Here is a 25,975-nt window from a genome sequence, read left to right as displayed (position 1 = left end):
TCTCTTCTTTCACTGGGATTACACTTGAGTTAGCAAAGCCAACAAGGGGCTCCCTCAACCTGGGGATCACATTGCAATGTAAAAGTTTTTTAATTCAGCAATTCTGGGTAAAATAATCTTCAGCAATTAAAATAAGACTCTTATCTTTTTTTCCAAGAAGGTTCGTTTCTAAGTGCTTGGATGATGCTGAGTGACTGAAGGAGAGATTCTACAGTTAATCTTAACATTTTTGTATAGTCCCCTGAAATTATATCTGTCATCCCTTCCCCCTCCAAGGGGGACATAATTGCATCTTAGTGGAAGGGTTTTTGCAAGGGTTATGAAAATATCTCTTGCACTGACTGAAATATGACTGACTTACTTGGAAATAAAACCTGTGCTAGGGAACCATAAGAAACAGATGAGCTATGGCTGTCCCAGATTTTGGATATGCTCTTTGGTCTCTCTTTGCACTTCAAAAGCTTTATATAATTGTCAGAATTAATCAATGAGTTACGCTTATATGAAGAAAACTAAAACAGAAAGGTTAGTTGCTTGAGAGCAAAACCAAAAGAAAAGCAATAATCCTTTTCTTCTTAGTTCCACAGTAGACATATTTGATGGTCTTGTGGCTTGTTCTCTTCTTTCTTATTCCGAAGGAGGGGATGTCTCTTCACCCCTGGTGCTGCACTCCCACAGACATGAGTGGGGATGGCTCCCTTTGAGCAGGGCTGCTGTGGTCAGAGCCTGAATGACCCCTGGGGCCTTGAACCACTGGAAGGGGAGGAGCAACTCATGACCTTGCAGGGAAAAATGGTGAAAAACATTATACTCCAGCCGCTGGTTGTTCTTTCATTGCTCCCTTGAAAAATAAGGATTAATAAAACAGCAGAAGAGTGGCATATTTAGGTCTTGGGTTACCTTGTTTTTCAGCATCTCGGCAGCTCAGTAGCTGCTCCTGAGAGCTCCAGTATCAACTGGACAATCAGTGCTCAGAGAAAAGAGCTTTATGTTTCCTTCAGTGTTAAAGGACAAGAGGTACCTGCCTCGCTGGCGAATTTGATTAATTGTCGCTTGTCTAGAGGAGAGGAGTTATGGCCTGCTGGCTTTTCAGACTGCCTTGTCTGCCTTGCCTCTCCTACAAGGCTATGGAAAGGAGTGGAGGGGAGGATATTGTAGAATTTGTCAGTGTGATGCTGATATACAGTGAAGTGCATGAGTATAAATATACTTCTCCTTTTTAAACTGCTCTGCATCCACAAATAAGCAGATTATAATAAAGTATGGGGTAAATCTCTTAATTTTTTTCACAGAGAAGAGCAGTCATGAAAAGCAGATCAGCTTCCAAAACTGCTCCTTTGCCAAATGCAACATTTCTATATATACACCAGTGTGGTCCATCACTGACATCCTAATAGCAATGGAATAAAATTGTCTTTTAATGCCTGTGCTTATTCCTTGTTCCCTCAATAGCTGCTCAAAACATGACTCCACTGATAAGCATTCATCAGGTTTTGTTTAGAAGAATTGTTTTCTATGTTGTCCCTGTGCGAGAGTCGGGGGAAAGGAGGTTCTGGAAACAGAAGAGCTGCCATTTTACTGAAAATCTCAACTTTTATTTTATATTTTGCTTAAAACTTCTGTAAAATTATTGTGTAAAATAAATAGAAAGAAACTAGTGAGGCTTTGTTACTTATTTGAAAAATGGAAAGAAGACCCTTTAAAGATTCTCATCCTCCTCATCATACGAATTCTTATTTTCGCTGCTTATTTAAGCACACAAAGTCACAATTTTTGTAACTAATAGCAATCTGAATTATGCCCCAAGAAGTCAAAAATATAGTCCTAGCTGTGTTAGAGGCCTATGTCCAGATAATGATGATGATCACAATCATGTTTTCATTTGGGGGGTTGTGGAAGACAGGACTGTAGTGAGGCATTTTAAAACCAGAGCTGGGCTCCCCATCGGGTCTTCCCCACTCCAAACTTTTCTCCTGCTCTTCATTTTCACATTATGATCGTTTTCTTTATCTGTGTGTCCTTCTTAGTCTGCTCTCCTGACAGCCCAGCTGGTACTGTTCATAATTGGCAGGCCATTCAGGGCTTAGACAAAAATAGCTGTAAATTAAAACACGATTGACTGACCACTCTCTCCCCTGCCTTGCACCTTCTGTAGATACTTCTATGTGTGGAAAGTGAGTGGGAAATTATATCATTTTGTTCTGGTAAGATTTTATGCATGCTTTGCACGGATGTAAAGGACTACAGACTGGTAGTATAGACACAGAGACAATAATTTACATTAAGGCTTGCGTGCTAGTTCTTCCTTTGGTTCACACTTTCCACTTTTCGTGCATTTCATTAATTTTAATTATTTATAATATTAATAATAAATCAGTCTTCCTTCTATTCTGTCCCAGGGGAACCCTATCATGAAAGTTAAAAATTAGGTATGTTATTACTGTATCTGCTAAGCCACAGAAGCCAGATTATTCTAGATAGTGATATCTGGAGAGTATGATGATAATTTTAGATAGTCATTCACCTAGATAGTGAATTGGAATTGAAAGAGGGGTGGAGGGTGTCAAGCTATTACAAGCTCTATAACAGCACCTCTGGAAACCTCAATGGTGATTTAATAATGAAAAAAAGACTCTAAAAGCATTAAAAAAAAATGAAAATCCAAAACTTACAATGGTCCTTACCTGTAACAAGACTGATTAATAAAATACTTTTGAAATGCTAATTATTAAGATGAAAGGCAAATAATTAGTCTGTGTAATTATTAACCAGCTTTCAGAACTGACCTGACAGCTGTTTCCTGTGTTTTGGAAAAGATGATGGGCAGAGGGAGAAGGCTGCCACAGTGATCCACCCATCCTTACTGACAGACACATACTGGGAGGTGGAAAGCCCACAATGGGTACTGCAGCTCAGACAGAAAGGAAGGCAGGCAGGTAAGCATGCTCATGTTGAGTGAATGGAAGACATGCTTAGGTTTGACCCAATCTAAATCACCTCCTCCTCTGAACAATGAGAAGTTCTGGGAAGTTTTTGGCAGGTTTTGGCATCTGTTTTGTTGGCTGTGTGGGGTTTAGAGTCTGTACCTTGCTAAAGGGGCAGTTCTTCTTGTAGCAGGTTTACAAAGGAGTCTGTGCCCAATGTTCTGGTCTAGCATCCATAAATGGGGTCACAGCTCTCCTAAGTCTACAGGTTGGAAGAGCTTTTGCAGTAATGGCTTTCCTTAGAGCAGGTATCCAATTTCTCTGAAGTCCTTTTAGGTCCAGTTGACCCAGGAGAAGGAATTCTTAGCAGGAGTGTTCTGTTCCTTCCCCATCCAGTCATTGTACAAACAAGAACTCAGCCTCTTGTGAGTAAATTACTATGTTTGGTTTAAATGTCTTCAGATTTCAGCAAGTTCAAGATGTGCAGCCAGACTTGTTTTAATTCTCCCTTCCCCTCTCCCATGAACTTTTGCTCAAAGAAAGTTTCTGGGCTGAGTTTTGACTAGCTTCTGACTTTGCATATACTTCTTTTCCTACATGCTTGCTGGCATATTTGTTATATTCATGGGGTAATTGCTGTTCTGTACCACATGGAGACCTTGATCTGCCACTGAAGCAAATACAGTTCCTGCATGGAAGGCAGAAGCTTTTTTTTGAAGGTTGTCACAAAGCTCCTACTCTTGCAGCAGGTAATAGATTTCAAAGTCATAAGGAAAGCTGTCAGAGGGAGCAAGCTGAATATCGCCCTAAGGCAGATGGATATCTGTTTAATTTTTTTCCTTTTTTAATTAATTAATACAGACTAAAGGTTCTCAGGACTTGGAACATTAGGAGTATCTTCAAAGTGGATTTGTTGGCAGAGGCTGGAACGCAGGATCAAGGATGCATAACAGATTCTTTGCTGCATGGCCCATGGCTCAAAAAACTGGGACTCATCTCACAATGCAGAAGTCGATGGTGATTTTTTTATTTCTTTTGTGTAATCTATTGTGAACACCTGTTGAGCAGTGCTTAGTGCCTAGTTGACTGACTTACCATAACACTGAAAGTAAATATGCTATGTTTGGGTTATTTTGAACCAAAAGCCCATTTTAGGATGTAGTTAGCTTCACATGCCTTCCTTGGTGCAGAAGAGGACAGAATTTGAAAATGTGTGTTTTTTAAATGGAAAAAGAGAGTCTGTGTGTGTTGGACAGTAATTCTTTTTACTTCTCTGAGGAGCGCATGAGAGTGTTGTGGAACTGAAACAAAGGGTGGAGAAGGAATTAGTGTTTTGCAGGACCCTGCTGTAAAGCTGACAGCTGACTTGCTTTGCAGCTTTTCTTCCTTTCACAGTTTCTGATCCTGGGAGAACCAACCTAGGTTCTCCCCAGTTTTGTGTTCTGAGTGCAGGCACATGCCAATATGTTGGCAGGCAGCTGTAACCAAGCTCTCCACAGGGTAAACTAGAACAGAACCTGAAGAGCTGTCCCAGAAGAATGAGGGGAGGGATGTGTGAAAATGGATGGGCAGAGGAACTAGAGGGAAATGACTCCTATGAGTTCCTCATTACCACTCATCTGACTTTTATATATATTTTAATGGGTTGCTCTTAGTCTTGGTGAGCCTGCTGTGTTGGCTCCTGTGCATTTGGCTGTCCCTGCATGGTAGGATGCTTGCTGAGACAAGGATGAGAGATGGGGAAAATATGTTCATGTTGTTTGGTAGCGGGTGAATACCTGAAGTGATTCCAGGTGAACCACCTTCTAAACTGCTGCCACACCTGAACTAATTATCTGCAGAGAGATATTTTTATTTACTGTGAGAAAGTCCCCAGAAGTTGTGCTGTCTGTGTAGGAAGAAGAGGTTAAATCATTCCTGTAACCCCTTTCTCACACTCATTTTCTGTTAGAATTGTTGTCATCTGTATTCTCTAGGTAGTATTGAGAGCAAACTGATAATTGTTGCTTTGGTAAGCTGTTGGTACAATCACTTTTTTCTAGGTTAAATGATTTATGATGTTTTACTACAGCCTCATAAACAGGAAAAGCCAGCCTAAAGACAGAAGAGAGATACTAATTAGAGAATGATAGAAATACAAATTTAAAGCAGCCACAGTAAGGCAGAGAATTTAAACAAAAGAGCGTCCCTTTATTACAACCTAAGCCTTAATTACATATCCTAAGCCCTCCATTATATCCTGAGCTTAATGGTAGAAAACAGGGGATGGGAAAACTAAGCCTTCACAGCCATATTTGGCAGAAGCTCTGGAACAAGATTTGCCATTAGAGGAGAAAGTAGGAAGTGAGCCCTCATGAGGAGCACCTGAGAGACATCAGGGTGCTCTAACTTGGCCAAGAGGAGATGAGGAGAACCTGGGGATCCTGCCACCACGGAATAGGACAGAAGTAAGTTGGTGAGTGCAGGCTGCATGCCCCCTGAAGTAGCTAAGGGAGAAAGTGATGGTCAAATATGACTTGGTGATGTACTTTACTGTTTTGTCATTTAAAAAAAAATGTTTAACTCTACATTGGTGGTGTGAATTTGTCACAGGATGGCTTAACAGGCTCCCAGATTGTTTGTCAGCCACCATGAATGGTGTTTTCTTGAGTGTATGTTCAAGGAATTGTTATTTTGGGGGACTGGTAGCACCAGACGTTGATCTTGCAGAAGGAATGTATTTAGTAAATTATGGAAGTATACAAAATGCAACTCCTTTACTTCTCAGTATTAAATGATAGAAAGATTTCTCTACTATGTGTGTGGACCCTCTCCTGCAGACTTGTTTTTTTTCATTACTTCCCGTCCTCCCCAAAGTGGTCACTGAGGAGGCACATGTCCTGCTTCAGTTGGCGTACAGGGCTGTGATCAGCCCTGCAAGCTGGTTTTTCTTCCAGAGAATCCTGGACTTCATATGTTTTCCTAGTTTATTTTTCTTTGCTTCCAAATACACTGGATTGTCTAGCTAGTTTAAATTGAGTGCGTTCATTAAGTCTGAATAATGAAAGCATCCCTTTTTCCTCTCGGCTTAGTACAGACAATACAAAGAAATCCATAACCTAGATAATCATGAAGGCTTAAATCCCCCCCAGTTCATTTACTAAAAGTAGATTCCTCAAAGTTTTAAGAGTTAGGATGAGGTTATTTTGCTTTGGCTTCTTTTGTGCGTGAGCATGTGTGGTTTCTGGGACAGAGTTGCCTTTTAATTAAAAATAGGTGGAATTTTTTTTCCTAGCAAAAAAAAATGCACTTATCTAGCCACCTCTGGTTAATAGTTTGAATTTTTGCTTCAAGTAATGGGGAGTTCTACAGAATTTCTGAATAAAATCATTAAGTATTTTGCATAAGAGTATTTTCTAATTGCATTATATTACGTTGAGTTGAACACCCAGAGAGATGATAGATATTAGAGGACAGTCTAATAAAGACTTAGTATATGTCCATAGTATCTTAATATTTCAATGCTTAATATTATCCACCTATATTATCTCTATAGGCAGAAAATTGTCATCTGTTATCCCTTTTCTACAGATGAAGTGGAACACTGAGACAATTAGATATATCCTTTCCTACTTGTTTTTAAAAGCATCAGGGTCCAAGTTCATGCAAAAATAATATGGCAGTGTCAGGAGCTAAACTTCACTTTTAGGTATAGATGACATTCCTCTTTCCTCAGTTGAACTGCCTGCAAAGGGGATTTTGAAAGCTTCATACCATGAGCAAAAGCTTCCTGTGGATGCTTTCCTCTGTTGCTTCCAATGCAATTTTGGCAGGTGTTGTTTATGGTCTCCTTTAGTAGCAGCTTGTGTGAAGCATAGAATTGCTCAGGGAGAGAGCAGTTAGTGAGAGACTCACAAGAACAGCGTGTGTGGAAATGGAAGAAGGTCTCTACCTCCATTTTGAGATCTGTGGGTTGTCATGGGCTCCATTCCCAGCTGATAGAGGCACTGGATAAGTCTCCATGCAACTCCGTTCCCAACTTTGTGGAAAGTTTGTAATCTTTATTCCCAGCATCTGACCAGGAAAAGAGTTTGTCTCCATTGCTGCTATCTATTCATGGGCATTCAGAGAGCACAGTTGGATTTTTCTACCCATACAGAACTAAAGCTAGGACTTGGCCGTATTGTAGGTAAAGAAAATGATAAATTCTTCTGTGCTTATATTATACAGTTTTCACATCTGCAATGTAAAATATATCAGCAGCTGGGACACTGCAAAACCTGGGCTGTTTTCTTGTGTTCAAATGCTTCTGCCTTTTTTTTTTTTTTTTTAATGCATAGTTTTGCCCTTGGCATGGGATTTCTCTGTCAAAAGCACTGGGGTGAAGAACCACGCAGCCCTCACCTTGTGAAAGAGCTTTAGAGCAAGCTGCTGCCGTATTCTCCTGGACTGGGGGACACAAAGCTGTCTGGCCGACACCTCTGAGAAACGAGAGTGTGTCTCCACATCTCTATCTCCTTTGCATAATCTGTGATATCTGAATTAAGTTTCATGACATATTAACACTTTGAAGCTGAGTTAATATACTGTGTTGTACAATACATTATGTATGACTTGGGCATCAATTGTGCTGCAGCATCAGCAATCACAGACTTGAAAATGTCTCTTCCAGTGACAGAAATCCTAAATAATACTGAAACCAAATTCTGTTGGCATAATTTTATTTTGTATTCCTTGTCCCATTACATAATCTCTTACTTGCAAAACCACTCATGTTCAAGCCATCTAGCTTCCTCTTCTCTCCTCCACGTACTTGTCACAAAGTCCCCATTCCATATCTTTCCTATTACAAATATTCCCATGGTGCTGCATGGTTAATTTTAATTTGTAACATCAGAAGTGCTAGGATTATGTTAGCTTTGCTGAGCCTGGGAACTACGATGTGAAGAAGAACAATGATGAGCATTAACATTTATAATAACGATGTGCTGCAAAAAAGAGTCAGAAACAGAAAGAAGACAAACCTCACTGTGTTTTTCTCTTCTTGCATATTCACATATCATGCTCCCAAACTGAGCTAAGATAGAGCTTGTTTTGTCAGAAGTTGTCTTGTGAACTGTACGTTGGTCTGACATTGGATACAGTGTATATATATATATATATATATATATAGTCAAATATGCAGTCACAGGTTTATTGCTCTTAATATAACTCATCTTAAGCCTGATTACTTTGTTTCAAAATTAGACTCTAAGAACATATTAATTATGGACATATCCCCAGACAACATGGCTGTCCATGGGGGATTTCTGCCCTTAGCTCTGATTAGTGTTAATAGGAGCTACCCATGTAAACTCCTAGAGGACCAAAGGAGAAATAATGTGCTGCTAACTGTGTTTTTTTGTTTAGGGTATAGAACAATGCTAAAATGTTCCAGGAGGGAATTGGTAAGAGTGCCTGATAGCGCCACTCTGAAACCTTTCCTCTCTTTACCTAAATACTGTAAATATTCTTATATACAAGAGCATGTAGGGACAGAACAAGGAGGAATGGGTTAAAATTGAAAGAGAGCAGGTTCAGATTAGATTAGATTTTAGGGAAAAAATCTTTACTGTGAGGGTGCTGAGACACTGGAACAGATTTCCCAGAGAAGGCTGGGGTTCCCCATCCCTGGGAGTGTCCAAGGCCAGGCTGGATGGGGCTCTGACCAACCTGGTCTAGAGGAAGGTGTCCCTGCCCATGGCAGGGGGGCTGGAATGAGATGATCTTTAAGGTCCCTTCCAACTCAGGTCATTCTATGATTCTCTTTGATGGATTCTGGAACTGATAAAAGCATATCACAATACTATACACAATATTGTATATTTTAAAGTTTATCTCTAAAGTGATAGTCCTTTTTTGTTTGGTTGGGGTTTTGTTGCTGTTGTTATTTTGGTGTTCTAACCTGAATGAGACACTAGGGAATACCTTTTCTTTTATGTTTTTTTTTCCCTGGAAGCACTGAACTGAGGAATGCTACTATTACATAAACAATGTCTACGTGACCTGATGTTGTATGCCCTAATTATCCACTTGTCATAATTCTCCCACCTTGAATTTCTTGGGGAAAAAATAATCCCATTGGAATTAGCAACAGGAACAATTTTCAGACAGAGGGGGTGGCTTGTGCTAGAAGTTAGATAAACTTAGAGATTATTGGGCCTGTGTTGTCTGAGACTTCTGGGCTCTAGTGGAAGGTAAGCATATAATAATTAAAATAGTTTCTTAGTGATGGAGAATTTACTGCATCTTTTGACAATTCATCTCAGTAGCTAATTATACTTAAAACGTGCTTTTTATCTTCAGATTGAACTTGCAAATATTGGATTCTGTTGTGTGTCTGCCCACTAATTTGGAGTCTCATGAAATATCTTCTTGTCTAGTCCCTTAAAGATTATAATCTTCTCTTTGAAGCAAAATACATTTAGTTCAATGTCTCACTGCAAGGAGTTGGGTTTTTTTTCCTCCGGAATGAAATCATTCTTGTTATTCTTCTCAGCTCTCTTTCCAAGCATATTTATTTATATTTATTTATTTATTTAAATTAAAGGTATTGTCATTTCCCAGAGGCTTTCCTGCTTTATTCCCAGAGACATTATGGTTTCGTGTGCACGTCTGCAGCTGTCCCTAACTAAGCAAATGGCACAGATCTTCATGCCTGCCCTCACAGAGAGAGGTCTGATAGGCCTGAGCTGATGGAAAGAGCAGGCAGGTGCCATCCAGAATCCAGCCTAAAGGTTTTATTGTCTAACACCGTTCAGAAGCTGTACCCAGGAATAAAGCAGGATCTCTTCCAAACGATCATGCCTATTCTTAGCAACAGCTAAATCTTATGATCATGATGGTAGGCCCGTGTGACTGGAGGGCTGTGTTCCAGGGTGGAGGTGATAAGGAATGCATAATGCCTGCCTTATCATGGGGGGGCTCCTCGAGGAGAAGTCACAGTTTGCTGGATACACAGAGGGAAACAATAAGGTGTAACACAGTTGTAGCTGTGCCAGCTGCTCTGCAGTCATAGCAGGGCAGAAGTACTCTTACCCAAAATGTAGTAACAGAAAAAAAGTAATTGTGTCATTTTCTGTCAGTCCACTCTCTGCGAAGAATGCAAGTCAGACTCTGGGATTAGATGAGTGGTGATGCTGACAAAGCAGTGCCCTGAAGGTGTGGGGGGGGGTAAACAAATACATCCAAATAAGAAAAGTCATGGCCTTCTCAGGGAACAGCGGGAGCTGACCATCCTCATCTGATCACTTCCGAGTCCTGCTAGCCCAGCCTCATGCAAGGGAGTGCTTTGATACCACTTCACTTGGTTGATTCTTTGCCCCCCTGACTTGCTAGTTGGAAATATCCTTTTTTTGTATCATACTGTTAATGAAAATGAAGGAAAACTGGGTCAGGTGTGTGTGAGGGTGTCCCCCCATCATATGGAAGAGAAAAAAGCTTACCAGAGAGGCATGGAAGGAGATTCATGTTGAAAAGATGGTAGTGATGAACAATAGGAAGAGTGTGACTGTGATCCCTCTGTCTGTGGATAATTTCTTTCTAACAGGCTGTAACAAATACTATACTTCCAAGTATTTCTTTTATTCTAGTTGCAGATGAAGAAATGTTCAGGAAACCTTTACTTTCTTAATCTTCTTTTGCTGCTCCATATTGTTATGACAACACAGACATAATAGGGCATTACCAGGATCTTCCAGTACTTCTCTGTCACTTGGTTTTGTTACAGTAAATGCATTTGGGCATCTTCAGCTTTTACTGTTGGTACAGAAATTATTAAAGCATCTTAGGTGGCCTTTGTCTTGAGGTTTTCATTTGATGTTTAGGTAGGTGTCTGTTCCTGATCGAAGATTTATTTTAGTGAAGGACAGGGCACAAGTGTCTTCTCCTCAAATTTGCTGGGCTGTGTGTGTTAGCATATTTTATGATGAAATACACAGAAGCCAAGCACTGACACTGCTCCAAAGTAAAACTGGTAGCAAAAAGCTGTGCAACTATAAAACTCATGACACTGTCATAAAGCAGGGCTTTTTAGTGTGGATGGGCTGACACTTTCCTACTATTTCACCTTTTTAGCTGATTTATTAAGTAAGGTTGAATGTTGCTGTGGGGTTGAATTACTGTAGGTATCATCTCAAAAAGTGATCTCTGCAAAGACAGGCCTCAGAACACTGCCTGATTTCTGTATTTAGCTCTGGTTATTACAACTGCTCACTCAGAAGAGAGCACATAGCAACTATCCACAGTATTCAGAAGGTGCATGAAGTCTAAGTTGATGTTTTGGGTTTGTTTCTTTTTTGCACTCTTTAACATTTAATGTAATCCTATCAAGTTGCTGGTGGGTTTTATTTTTTGGGCATGGGAAGGTGGGGAAAAAACCCTCAGACCATGCTTTAAAGCCTCATTAACAAAGAACTTTACTCAAGGAGGAGATGTTAATAAGTAATGAAACAAAGGCTCTTTTATGGAGATTAAATGTCCATGTGTCGAAGTACAAAGTTCGTGTTGCAAAGTGCAGCTGTTCCCCTGCTCACAGCCCCAAAGCCTGGGTTCAAAGTCTGCCAGCTTTCCTGTCATGGAGCTGACCGGGGCAAGGTCCGGCCGAGGTTCAGAGGTCAGTGGCTGAAGCCTTGCTGGCCCCTGGCCCTGCTGTCTGACACACTCGGGATAAGCAACAGTTGGCTTAAGATTGTAAGTACAACCAATAAAAACTTCCCATTCCCTTTTCTGATGTGTCAGATTTCATTAAAGAGTGAACATTTTGGAAGGAGTTGCTGAAGTGTTTAAATATAATGTGCTGCATAATGGACTGACCTCACCAAACCCCACTGAAGGAGCAGACTGGGAGAATGGTGCATGTGGGAAGTAGGGCCCGTGTGTGTTCTCCTTCCTCCTGAGATTTATTTAAATGAGGCAAAGTGAACAGCAAATTCTCTATATCCAAAGAGATGAAACAACTCTTTAAAAAAAGAAACAAGAAAGAAAAAAGCTAGTCCCTGTGTTTCCTTTGTTTCACAGTAACGCTGTTCCACACCATGGGGGTGAAGAGAACTTAATATGTCTGGATATCCTGCTTTCAAATCCTCCTTTTTCACCTCCTTCAGAGGCTTTTTCGAAGTTAACCCCAACTGTCTTATTCATAAGGGCTGAAAACCCCACCTGTGCAGCCTTTTTGATTAGCTGTGGTCATATCAAAGGCTGCTGTACCCCAGCACAGACCCTGAGTGAGAATGGAGACTGACAGCTGAGAGCAAAGGATGGTACAAACACCCTTGGAGGAATTTATATTTCAGGCAATGCTGTAGCTGTATTACAGACAGAGGAAAGTTTCCTATCTGTTGCCACATCCTTTATCATGGAAAGGATGGTAAACCATGGGTGGTAAACCAAGTCATCAGTGCTCAGTGCCCACAGCGTGCTGCAGGTCTGAGAAGGCTGCTGTCATCTCACCTCGCTGAAAGGAACATGGATGTTCAGAAAACTTTCTCAGACATCAGAAGTCTGCCCCCGTTGTATCACAGCTTCTATATGTCTGGGTTCAATAAATGTAATTATTGAGAGCCAGAATTAAAGCCAGGATTGACAGAAGGACTGTAGTAGCCAAAAAAATGAGTTCTGGACCAAAAGATCTGTATGTTTAGAATTTACAATTTTTTTTCTCTCCTGCAAATGTTCATGAGTCCACCAAGGACCAGAGGAGCCTTCCTCTGATGAGTTAGTCCTGTGCTTTTGTTATTATTTCAGGCCTGACCTTCCCTTTCTGAGCAATATATTTAAGAAACTAACAAAGACCCTTCAGTGAACACTCCAGACCATGGCTTGTGAGGGCTCAGAAGAGAGCATGAGCTACTCAATGCTTAAAAAGAAGTGGGGAAAAAAGAATGTCAGCCAAGGTCCACAGATCCACAATAATGTGTTATATTGGCTGAACCCTTCCTGAGAGAATGTTGAGAAACAGAAATAACAGGAACTGCACCTGTGATGTTCCATTCCTGTCCTGGACTGTGGAAACTCAGGAATATTTGGGGTGGGGGGGAGGAGGGGCGGGTTTCCTGCTACTCTTTGCTGTCTGTGTGTAACTACTGCAGTGAACAGACCGAGTCATTGAGACACTGTTGGAAGTAGTGACTGTGGCAGAGCACATCCATAATTAGTTCATTTGGTCTGCATTGATGCAAATCCCTGACATAGCAGCAATGGAGAGTAACATTTTATGTTGCTCCTACTGCCGAAGTTCCACCCAAGTCTCTGGCCTCTCTTTGCTAGGCTGATTATACCTGGCTTTGGAATCTTCATTTCCTAAGGAACTCTGACTGGTGTCACTACCCTCCCCAGCACTTCTGGCTACTGAAAATATGCAAAATTTTCAGTATTTTTTTCAGGGGAGAAGATGATAAAGTTAACAGCTATAAAATGTGTACATTGCTTGCTGCACTGATAAAAGTCCTTCAGGTGATACCGCTGTTCCGGGTAGTGACTGCAGATTTGAGCCTTGGCTTGCCTCATCCAAAAAGATGAGCCCTGTCAGGCCATTACTGCTGTGTGGAGTGGGATTCCTTCATTCCTTTCTGTTGGCATTGACCACATATTAATAATAATATATTTGCAGGGGAAGGTATAATGGGAGGAAGGAGGAGAGTGCCTGTAACCCTGTGGTTAGTGAGGTTTCACGGGCCAGGGCAGTAGGCTGAAGTTCAGGTACGTAGTCCAAATCAAACAAAACAGGAACTGGGACTGGCTTTGCAAGGTAGCAACTATGCTGGTTGTTGGCTCCACTGAAGTAGACAGGTGAATGTTTGCATCTCCCTTTTGCCTTCCGCTCCCCCCATTTGCATCAGAGTCCTCTGTCCCTGTGTCACCTGGCTTCAGTTAGAAATACAAGAATAAACAGAAAAATTACTTGCAGGTCAATTCTTGTTTTTCCTTTTCTGCTTCTTTACTTTTTCTCTCTTTTACTTTTTTCCTTTTTGTTTTATTTTAGATTTTTGCCTGGGTGTACCTGCTTTTGTTTAAAGCTGCCTATTTTCTTTCTCAGCAGATAGTTTGAGAATCATCCCACCTGTTGCCTGCCTGAACCAAGAACCAGATCCCAGAGAAGGACTGTGCCATACTAGTTGGTTGCAGATCTACTGGGATCCTAGTATTGAGAGAGATCTAACAGGTAAGTAAAACTTGGAGTTCATTCAAGGTGCTGAGACTCCTAGAAGAGAAGAGTGCTATTGCCTCTTCTGAAAAAAAAAAAGTGGCCAGAAGAAGGCATATGCATGCAAATATGACCTGCAGGATATTTTTAAATCTGTATCTTTCCCCTAAGAATCTGTGCCTGTGAAATGTTTTCTTCTCAGTTTACACACTCCCTAGTCCCTGCTTCAAACCCGTTCAGGTAAGGCTATCAGAAAACTCTCTCATCTAGCTTCCTCCTTCTCATGCAAATTTAGGTGTCTTAAGAAAATGCAGGAGGATTTCCTTTGGCAGGAATACTGAAAAAAACCAAACCAGAGCAGTCCAAAAGGCATTTTTATTTGTGTCTCATTATTTTTTTTGGTTTTGCTCTCCTCTTCAGAACTTTCTTTTCTGTGTGTCTTCTACATTCAGTCTTCACCACACTGGCTGGGTAGAGTAAGAGGCTTGTCTGCAGCTGCAGTTTTACTGCTTTATTCTCCTGGGGTAGTTAAGGCAAACTTTCCACCACCCATTGCTTCTCCCTAATGCAGGTTGTGTTATATCAGCAAGAAGGTACTTGTACAGATACTTACAGTGCTCTCTAAAGCAAATTGACATCGATCATTTGGTGTCATATTCAGTAAAACTGTTTGCACACTAGGACTTCACCAATTTTTTTTAAAAATCGTATTTCAAATAAAATAAGAAGCACCCCGGGTAAATGTTAAAACTAGAAGAGGTCTCTGAGTAGCTCACTACTTTGTATGTTGGTGATAATGCAACTAGCACGTTAGTTGAGTTGCACACATTGTTACAAAATTAGAAGGAAAGAGTGAATTAAAATGAAGTTATTTTTATAGGTCTGCTTATATTTAATGTGTAAGGACTTTGACAAGCTTTTTCAAAAGAGTTGTTCAAACAGTAATGTTTGTTTCCTCATATTTAGGTTGAGTCTTTCTCTCAGGTTTTTGCACTTCAGTCATAGAACATGGCCTACACTGTGTAAAATATTGAATGAAAAGAAGCTTTTCTAAGAAAAGAAAAAAGGGTAAAATAATCAAATTTTCCTACAAGGTGTGAATTCTGATATACTTCATATATGAGAAAGGTTTGAGTTTTTATTACGAAAGGACCTTGTTCTTTTTGGTCTTTCTGTCTGACATGAGATTTTATATGAAAATCCAGATTTGCATTGCTTCTGTGTTAAGTGGATACTGCATGATCTCTCTGTTGTGTTTCTGGCTGCTGGCTTGCCGTAGTTAAGGGTGGAGATCAGTGGTTTATTGTGAAGATGCTGCTTTTAAATTCAGAGTTGAGACTGTGGTAGAAACTTTTGGTTTACTGAACTCTCAATTCTCAAAAACGAATCTCAATAAACTGCCACCTGTGTGGGAGTGATTTAAATATTTAATGATGTTTTGACTGGAAAATGAATGAATGTAGAAGGATCTTCTAGAGTTAACACTGAATTTGTTTCTTGCCAGTGTTACTTTTAGCTTGTTCTTCCTTTCTCTAAGTCACCCTCGTGCTCTGGGAGATCCTTTGTTCCTGCTCTTGTTCCCAAAGTGCTCCCTGCCTGACTATCAGCAGCCTGACTATCTGTGGAGAATTTTCTAACTTTTTAGTCATAACTGAAAATTTATGTGCTCAGTTCAAGTCGATGAATTGCATGACAAATCTGCAGCAAGGCAGACGCCGTTGGGGAGACAGAGAGGCTGCCTGTCTGTCTTGCCAAGTATCTCAGCAATCCTGGGACAGCAGCAGCTCCCTAATGCGACAATGAGCTGTGTTGACTCTTTGATATATATGGGTACAAAGTTCCTAGTGAAGATTTTGCTTCCCAGCGATAGTTTGACGCAGCTGGGTATCTCCACCGTGCTTCCATATCTGCTGGAGAGGGGGGGGAAAACATCAGGGCATTTCAGTGCCTTATCAGCCATGCTGGTGGGTGGTGTGATGACCAAAAAGGAGCAAGTGTGCTCCTCACAGACCTCAAGGTGTGTGCCTGCATGTGTAGCCTATTTTCCATAATGCAGCTGAAATATTCACTAATTAGCTATTGCTTGTTTACGTTAATTGAACTTATACATGTAGGCTATTTTGATATATTTATTTTTATTTCAAAACTCTGTGCTATTTTTTATGCCGCATATATAGCATCACCATGCATTTGTTTTCTGTGTTGACAAGCAGACTTGTTTTCTTGTAAGCAGATGAATTGTTTACTTTTCAGACAAAATAAGAACATGCTCTTTGGAATTATATTATAGAATGATCTGGTCTGTCTGAGAGACTGGTAGGTACACATTACACAAACAACAGGTGTTCAGATTTATTGCTACAGCTAAAATAGCATTTGCTGAAATACATATAAAAAACTGAGGATGCAAGAAAGACTTGAAAATGTGTCCACTTTTTTTATTCATATCCCATTTCAATAGTTCATTTTTAAATAACAATGAAATTGTTTGGGCTTATTTGGTTTCAGAAGAAGTGGAGACAAGATAAAATAATTGGTTATCTTCAGTTAGGTGTTAAGATGCACTTTTTTCTTTTTCTAGGAAATATCCTTGAATTAAAAATAAGCCAGTTGATTTTCCATGGATTTGTCTGAGCCACAAGCTTTAGGCCAATGAGACTTTGATTTCTTTTTCAAAATACACAATCAATTTATGTGAGGGACAGAGCTTAAGTTTTAATTTCAGTCTCAGTTTTCTGTTTTTAATGTGCTTTCTGAACGGACTCCTGTAGTCTGGAATACTGGTGATGCAGGGCTTGCTTACTTTGACTAGGACCAGTAGTCAGTCACTGGTTGTGCACACAGTGAAATAAAGCTGCTGAAGGGGAGGCCACAGCCATGGAAGAGAGAAAAAACTTGGAACAACAGCTTATGAAAGCTTATGAAGCCACCCAGCTTCCTAGTCATATAATGGTGATGGCAAAAAGACTCTTGAATCCTACAATTCTTCACATCTCTGTGGAATTCAGCAGGTGCTTCTGGATACAGAGTCAGTGGACCCTGTAAAATGGTGTTGATATTTTCACAAAACTAAGCAGATACCAGCCCCTGGAACACTAACAGTATGGAAAAGGGATAGATGGATTTAGTTTCATTCCTTCCCTTTGCGTGTCACAAATGTAGTTTTCACACAAGGAGGTTAAAACAGTGTTGCAGTTCAAGCAGCTTGTCTCTAATTGTTGTTGGATTTTACTTTTCTGCATTTATGCCCCCTTTTTTTTCCCCTTCTTTGCCATTGACTTTTATGGAGCTAATGTAAAGATGGTTTTGATAAACATATCCTGTATTTCTTAAGCATTAGCTCAGTGAATCTTCCTTTGAGCTGCAAATCCATTCCAATACTCAGGATTGTAGCCAGGGCCACAGGGCAAAACTCTTATGTTGCATAAAAAAAAAAAAAAACCACCAAAAAAAACCAAGGGACTTTTAATGATCCAGCAGAGATGATAGGACCTTGGCATATGAAAAACCCTGATGCAGTAAATCAAAGCAGGCTGTCTTGAGTGTAGTAATATTTCTATGCTAATAAATTAGTGTCATAAGTGATTTGTCAATAAGATGTAGAATATGCTATGAAGGAAGTCAGACAATATTTTTCTTTCACATAGAAAAATAGGGTGAGGTCATAGCAAAATCCTCAACATGATCTTTTTCTAAGAAATATGTGGGTGCTCTGACCTGCTGCACAATATTTGCATATTTAAATTCTTATGTGCCTAAGATATCCTTTAATGCCTAAGCAAGATTGGGTAGATGAAGATGTGCTGAGAGAATTTGGGCCTCTGGAGAAGAAAGGACTCTGGGGAGACCTTATAGTGGCCTTTTAGCACTATAAGGTGACTTACAAGAAAGACGGGGACAGACTTTTTAGCAGGGTTTGTTGAGATAGGACAAGATGTAATGGTTTTAAACTAAAAGAGGGCAGATTGAAACTAGAGATAAGAAAGAAATTCTATATGATGAGGGTGGTGAAACACTGTTACAGATTGCCCAGAGAGGTGGTAGAGGCTCCATCCCTGGAAGTTGATCCAAGGTCAGGTTGGATGGAGCTCTGAGCAACCTGGTCTAGTTGAAGATGTCCCTGCTTGCTGCAGGGGGTTAGACTAGATGACCTCCAACCCAACCTATTCTACTTATCTTTTGATCTGATTGGTCACACCAGGCCCTGTTCCATGCAACCTTCCTGCACTGCTGCCTCAGGCATACACAATTACAGGTAGAAGTCCAGTCTGACCATTTGGCACCGCTCTCTCCAGTGATACTGTGAAAAACCCTTAGGAAGGTCATAGGATTATCAAAACTCTAAGGAGCCATACTCTGATACCTTTGTTTTAACTCATTCCTGCTTGTAACAGGCTTGGAAGTTGCATCTTAGTACAAAATTTAGGAGTGTTATGTGGATGTAATGTGTCTGCAACTTGCTGGGTTGGCTGCAGCAGCGCTGTAAGGCTTCTATGGATCTACCGAAATATGTGTGATACTGAGAAAAGAATATCCATCTTTCTCAACATCCAGAGAGTTTCAAAGTATAGAAGGCTGGTTTATTTGCCATGTTTTTCAGGTAAAATTTGCCATTCTGTGATAAGAGCTTCTTCTGTAGTAGTAAGTCAGGGTCTCTGCAGTTTGGACCCATTAGCCAGAGCGCATCAGCCATGGCTCAGGAGCAGGTCTTCGAGGTGGAACGCCGGTGCATCCTCTCACACATCAGAGTGTATATTTTCAGAACCACCTCTGCACTGTGCCCTGTGGTTGCAGTTTCTTCTTGTGGGTTTCTGATTTCAGGTCGTGATTCCTGGGCAGATGCTTATTCCTATCTCTGGCTGCTGACCCTTGGTTTGACTTTCTGATTCCTGGTTTTTGGCCATGAACATTCGGCTCATTTCCCAGTTCTGGACACAGGCCCTAACCTTTAGGCTGGATAGCCCATGCTCCAGTCTGTAATGCTAGACAGCCACCAGGTCATCTGTAGTAGAAAGTACTCTAATTTAGTCAATAACAAATGAAATCTAGCAGATAAATTTGGGTGTTGTTCTTTTTTTTAATTTATGACAACCGCAGCTATTTATTTGTAAACTGGTCTTCTATTAGTATTTTTCTAGATTGCTAAATGTGAGCTTCTACTTTCCATTAGTTATCATGCTGTGCTTAATGGCCATCCTTTCTTAGGGAGAATATCACCATATCTGAGCCAGTGGAGTGAGTGAACAGAACTGTTAGCATGTATAAACATTTCTAATTGGTGGCCACAAGTCCAATAAATTACACCAGGAAAGGCAATAGTGTCAAAACTTCCATTTCATTTCTATATGAAATGTTATAAACATTTTTGATATACTGTATGCATGATCTGCTTTTTTTTATGGGAGTTCGTAATGTCATTCTAGCACACATGACATAAGAGTGTAAACACACACTCAAAATGCAGTCACTCAGACCTATGAGAGTGTCTTGACTGAAACTTGATGAAAATATGAGTTACAAAGTTCACAAAGTATGAAGATAAATTTCCAGAAAGAGGAAAAATTGAAACTTATAATGTGTGTTAATGTTCGGGTGGAAGAAGGGTCAGGTTGCTTTGGCAGGAGAATAAATGGAGGAGTACAAAGCTGAGCTGTAAAATGAACTGAAGTTGATACTTAACCAGTTACAAGTAATATGGAATAGACAATAATGTGAATCTGAGAGAAAAGAAAACTGTCTTCATATATGCTATATATGTTACATTGTTTATACACAAAGATGGTGTAGCATAGAAATTCTTATACGTGTGTGTGTTCAACAGAAAATAAAAGCCACAAGATCTGGGTGAATTTTATTTAATTTTGCCCACCAAAAATTCAGGGATAAAAATTTCCTGATGCAATGTTTTTACTTTGTAATATTTTGATGGAATTAGGTATCCAAAATGAAAGTAATAAGTAATCCATCTGCCCTGTTTCTATGTCAAAATGTTTGACAGTTGCCAATCTAGGAAAAATGTACTTGTTATTTTGCTCAGGCTTAAAGGTAAGTTTTAGTATATTCTGTTCATGGCTGTTTCACAGTAATGTGAACCTTCCTTAATTTTAGGCTTAAATCAAGACCCATCAATATGGAAACACTTAGATTAACTTTCTCATTAAATTATACGTACTTCCTTGCTAAACCCATCTCCTGCCCTTTGACAAGAGGAACTGTCCTTTACTAGAGTAGTTTTCCTGTAGATAGTTTCCTTTTCCCTGAAGCAGGCTAGCTCAGATAAGGGCTAGCAAGATGTTCATGGGATTTAGCTAACAGTGAATTGAGACTCTCCTTTGCTAAGCAGAAGTGAAAAGGATGGTGGAAGCAGCAAGTTTAGTCCATTGCTTCGCTGTGTTTCTTCCAAATTGGTCCCGTGCAGTAATACAATTTTACATGCTTTTGTTAAACTGTCAGCTCGCAGAATGAAATAAAACAAGTACCTTCTTCAATTTGTTGTTCAGTTAAAATCTGTTAGTATAAAGAGCTGCAGCAGAACAGCAGGGCATGCTTTATATATAAACTAACTAAACTTTTTACTTGGTTTAAGGCTCTCTAATGGAACTGCCCGTGAACTCGTATGACATTCACCATGTATAATGATACATTTTTTTTTTTTCTCCTTCCAAATGAATTAAAAATGGAAAGTACTTCCAGTACTTCTTGGTAAGTACCAAGAAGTCAGATCCCTTGGTACCTCAGAGGTCCTTTCTTCATTAGAGGCAGGTAGTTTCCATTATTCATATTCGGTACCATTTCATTTAAAGTCCCACCATTACTTAAAAAGCAAGATATTAATGAGAGATGTTACTGGAGTGCTGTCTTTTAATTTGATATTGTTCGATCCAGCTGTTTTAAAATTTCTAAGAATAAAGCCTCCATTACCTTACATTAGAGAAGATTTTTATAGGCAAGAACATCTAATTCTTGTCTGGTTTCCCTTGATAGCCAATTGCCTTTCTTAAATCTTCACCATTTACTTCTAGGTTAATCCTTTTGCTTTGCTTAAATAAATTCTCTGATTCCTTGATATCCATGCATTGCAATTAGTGTACATAAATATTTTTCATACCACCCCCATCCACTTAGCTTAGTAATACATACTTAGCACTTTTAATTTTACCTCATAAATCAATCACTGTAGCTCCAAAATCAGTTACATTTTTTCTTAAACCATCATTCAATACAAAGAGTCCATTATGCACGTCTGTAAATAATACATTAATTGTGTGGTTTAAATTCATAAACAATGTTACACAATTAACTTCATAAAATTGCTCGCTTTGAAAATTGTGCAGCTACAATTTCTATAATAGTAGCTGAAAGACAACAGCACTAAGCCAGGCATTGTCACTTTGAATTGCCCCTGGTAAAGCAGAGGCCTCTTAAATGTGCAATTATGACAGAGAGAAAGTGTATTCCTCATTACAGATTTATTCCTTTAAGTACCTTTTCAAAGGTTTCCACCTTGTTTTGTATTGCTGTGCACTAATGGTGTAAGACATGATTACTTCTGGGAGTGGCTTTATTAATATAAAAAAAAAAATTAGTGAAGTTTTTTTAAAACTGGATTTTTAAAAAGTCTCTTTTTCACTGTGATTTATTCTCTATCAGGTTGTTAAAAAAAAGATTTTGCTCTTTTGCCTTCGGCAAACACTTTTTTCTTGGGATGGAGATAGCAATGGCATGAATAGCAGGATGTACAAGAAAAGAGAACACAATTTGTAACCAAAAAGAAGCATATTTATATGTTGATAATGGTTTGTTCCAAGTTTGAAGACTAAACTGAGATCCAGATTCTATAGACTAGACAGCAGTGAAGGTATTTCTGTTGTATTACAGCATTTAGCTAAGGTAGAGAAAGAGCTGAAATAGGCATTTCAAATCTGGGAAACTGAGGTGGGAAAAGTGGTGAAGGAATCTGCCCAGTATTACAGAATCCGTCGGGAGAATCAGGAGTGTGAGCTCCTGCCTCCCCACTGAACCGATCTACAAGACTGTATTTATTTTATAATCTGTTTTTATGCTCTTATCTATTTAATCTTCCCCTCACACCAATTTTTATAAGTATGTCTCCGCAGAGAACTCCAGCATAAGAAATGTTTCTGCAGATGAGCCCTGAGGTTTTATAGTAACACTGTATAATCATTACACGGGAGGTACTCGGCGTTAAAATGGTGCAAATTACCATTGGAAGTGACTCATTCCAGCCCAGGGAAGGAGGGTTTGCTGTCTCTTCTTGCCGCCCTGCCATCGCTCACCGCCGGCAGCAGCCGCTCCTTACATAATGTCACATATGTCACATATGTCCCGCCAGATTGCCCGATCCTGCCGGGGGCAGGGGAGGCTCCACGCACGGCTCGCCCCCCTGCTGCTCTCACGGGGGGGGAATCCTGCGGAGTCCCGCTTGGGATTTTCCCATCGGGCTTTTGGGAAGGGGAAACCTCGGCCCAGGCTCTGTGCCTCCGTGCGTGTGCCTGTGCCAAGCGCAGGGAGGAGGAGATGCTGGCAGCCATCGCCCATCTCCCTCCCCACGCCGGGCTCCGCACGCCGGGGCTGGGCAGCGCTGGGGAGCGCTGGCTCTGCTCCCCTTTTCCACAGCGCTGTTCACCGGCTCCTTTCTCAGCGTTCCTTGTGCCTCCCCTGTCCACTTCCCCCCGTCATTCCTCTCTGACTAACAGGGGTAATTTAGCACTGCCCTTCAGTCACCTGGATACTCACACACAAGGGCTGCGCGGTCAAAACCAGTGTCTTACAGCCATTCTTAACCTCTGCTGTGCAAAAATAAACTGGGGGGAAGTTATCCCATGGCTTATAGCTGTGGTATAGAAATACACTCAAATGAAAGCCCAGACATGGAATTAAAGGATTTGGTACCCTACTGCTCAAAGTAAAACACAGCCAGTAGCTCTTTAGCATGGGGTACCAGTTACTGCACATGTTATTTGTTTAAACTGAAGATTCCACCACTGCTGAATTGCACCGTATGTGGAACTCCATATCTGCTACAGTTCCAGATTTATAAAACAGCATTATAGGGAATATAGGCCTATTAATTTTACAGCCTAATTTCTGATTAGATTTTACAGCACCTCTGATGAACTGCATAGATTTTACCCATGAAAAATGATGACAATCCAGTTCTGTCATTTTAAGTAGAATTAAAACCAGTATTGCCAAGTATAATAATATCTTACCAAAAAAAAAAAAAAGAAGAACCAACACACACACACATACACACATATACAAATTAAAATAACCTAGCACCATGTTATTTCTCTATAGGAAAAGGGCCCTTGCCAAGAGAGTGGGACTGTTACCTGTTAGTGCAGTCAAGAGCCTGTGGGTCTAACAGCTGACCTCAACAGAAATTCTCCATTCAGGCTGAGCAGGTTAAGAAATGTTTCCTAGCACAGCTGTGTAATGTGTCTGTTAGTAATTAAAAGAGTCTGCTAGAGCTGGTTAAGGAAAAGCATAAAGTGAACCATTTTCTATCAGAAAATAGTTTTGTTAAGAATTAAAATCTCTACAAATCCTATGCCTTGTATTAGAGGAAACTAATTGTTTTTTTAAAGAGGAAAAAGAAATCCAACACTGAAACAGTCTGTTCTTGGCTTACTTTAGAAGCAAACTTAAATAAACACCCCCAAAACCAAAAATGGAAGTGTTGCAATGTGAAAATAAAACTACCATTTTCTATAATGTCAATTTTAAACTTGGGGAAGGGACTTACTCTGATTTGACACACCGCCAGATTCTGAAACCAGACATAAAATGACATCCTCACTTGGGACATGCCTTTCCATTTGCATTTGTAGATGCAAGGTACGTTTTCTAGCCCTGATTTGCTACACTAATCCTGTTGCCTTCACTTGAAAAGAATGGCACATTTCCCACTAACTTTATTAGCGGCAGGATTGGGCCTTGATGCAATACCTCATGTCACAGCAGCAAAACTTGTTGCCAATAGTCTGTCTCAAGGGAGGAGATTTCCAGTAACTGCTCCCTGAGAACTATTCTAAAAATGCAGCTTTTTTCTGTCCAGCCATCGGGATAATGATATACTCCATCCCTAAAGAGAGGGGCACTGACGGAGCTGCATTGATGGCACCAGAGGTCCCTGCTGGCTTGTTCACTAAACAGAACTGGCAACTGACTCTGAAGATAAAAGTTCTTGACGTTTTTCCAAGCTGGTGGAATGGAGCTGAGTGACACTTAGAAATAAATAGACGAGGGAATAGTATGATCTTGAATGACAGAGGAGCTTTCATGAAAGACTTTTGGGGGGAGACATGGGATGTACTGTTCCAGCCTTGAGTCTAGGGGATTTGTTGACAGTTGGATAATGTGCATGTTTGCTACCACTTGTATGACATGTAGAGGGAAACAAGGGGAAAAGTTCCAAATGAATCCTTTATTCCCACTTAAACAGTTAAACCCAAATACAGTATATATCTCTTCCCTCCCAATAATTGACTCTACAAATTGCCAATCTCTTCGGAAATCTCTTAGAAGAACATTCTCTCTCCTGACAAGGAAAAGTACTTCATGAAAAACATTTGTCACTTGTCTGTTATCATAATTCATGATCTTATCCTTCATTCTCTTGCTTGTTTAAGCACACAGAAATAGTGCTTTTAACCTGAGACTTCAAAGGTAAAAATATAGTGAAGAGGTCCCTATTCTTTTTCTTCTCATCTCTGATCTCAGCCTTTGAACATCAAAGTGGCTCAAAGTTTGGGGTAAGTTCTTAAGGATCTAGTTACTAGAAAGAAATCAATTGAATTTCCACGTTCATATTCACGATAGACCAGAACAAATATTAATATTCAAGAACAGTTTAATTTAATAATTTACAACAATTAAAACAAGTTGATGCTTAATCTTTTGCTCAGTACAACGAAGCTCATTCATTCCATTGTATTGCTGTGAAAAATCCTCGACTTCTGTCAGTCAAAAATTGCTGGGAAAAAAAAATAACCCAGGAATTACAAAACAATTAGGAAGGTAAAATAAATTTCCCCAAACAAAGAATGCTGCCATTTTAATTACAGTATCACACTGTCATGTAAAAGGTTAACACTTAAAAGATGAATCTTGTACCCTCAATCTATTACCCCTAAGCAATTCTCATTTTCACATTAATTTTTGTACGCTGCCATCTAAATTAAATACTTTTCAGTTCTGTCAGTTTATCTCCATATGTATTCTCATTACAGCAGTCACAAGAGCCAAAATACTTTAATCTTCAGTGAAATCCCTGTAGGCCCATATTCTTAGCTACAATTTTAGGGGTTCTATAACTGCTCTTTTCCTCTTAAATGGTGGCACTCCTTTGTGCAGAAATTCTTGCTCTTGTAAGGACTTTCTATAAACAAGTAAATTATGCAGTCTGTTGTGAAATTACCTTCGTTGTCAGTGCTAGAGAGTTATAAATCCTCTCACTCCCCACCACTCACCCTTGAAGCTCTGTGTTCTCAGGAAAGCTTCTAATGACACTATTCTGGTAGGTTTGATTTCTGGTCATTTAAAAGCCAAGTCCTGGGGACAAAACTCTTAAAGTTTTCTTTTTCACAGGAAAGACCAAAATAAAATTAAACAGTTTAGACATGAAACACTTATTAAGCATTTCATGGCAGCTGACAGACATAGCTGAAGCCAGAACCCCTCAGAAAACAATGCAAATTGTGAGCATACTCAGACCATCATCAGGCAGAGGAGCCCAGACTGCCTCTGTCAGTCCAGGTGCTCTGATCAGCCTGGTGGAAGGGTGATGACATACTAGTGTTTCCTTTAGAAGAAACTCAGAGTTTGCATAGAAACGGTGCCTATACCTAGTTTTATTTCAATATGT

The 25,975-nt window shown here is 40.0% G+C and overlaps 1 protein-coding gene across 1 annotated transcript in view; it reads left to right on the top strand.

The window, feature by feature from the left end:
• Positions 1-14,004: 14,004 nt before the first annotated feature.
• The window catches only part of NRIP1 (nuclear receptor interacting protein 1), a 95,922-nt gene continuing 83,951 nt past the window's right edge, over positions 14,005-25,975 (top strand). The window contains exon 1 of the mRNA XM_048293739.1: positions 14,005-14,103. The gene's annotated coding sequence lies outside the window, so the exon portion shown is untranslated. The remainder of the gene's footprint in view (positions 14,104-25,975) is intronic.

Source organism: Corvus hawaiiensis, chromosome 2 (assembly GCF_020740725.1).
Source record: "Corvus hawaiiensis isolate bCorHaw1 chromosome 2, bCorHaw1.pri.cur, whole genome shotgun sequence".
Classification (NCBI taxonomy): Eukaryota; Metazoa; Chordata; class Aves; order Passeriformes; family Corvidae; genus Corvus; species Corvus hawaiiensis.
The sequence above is the reverse complement of the archived record's forward strand: the minus strand, read 5'-3'. Positions and strand labels throughout refer to the sequence as shown.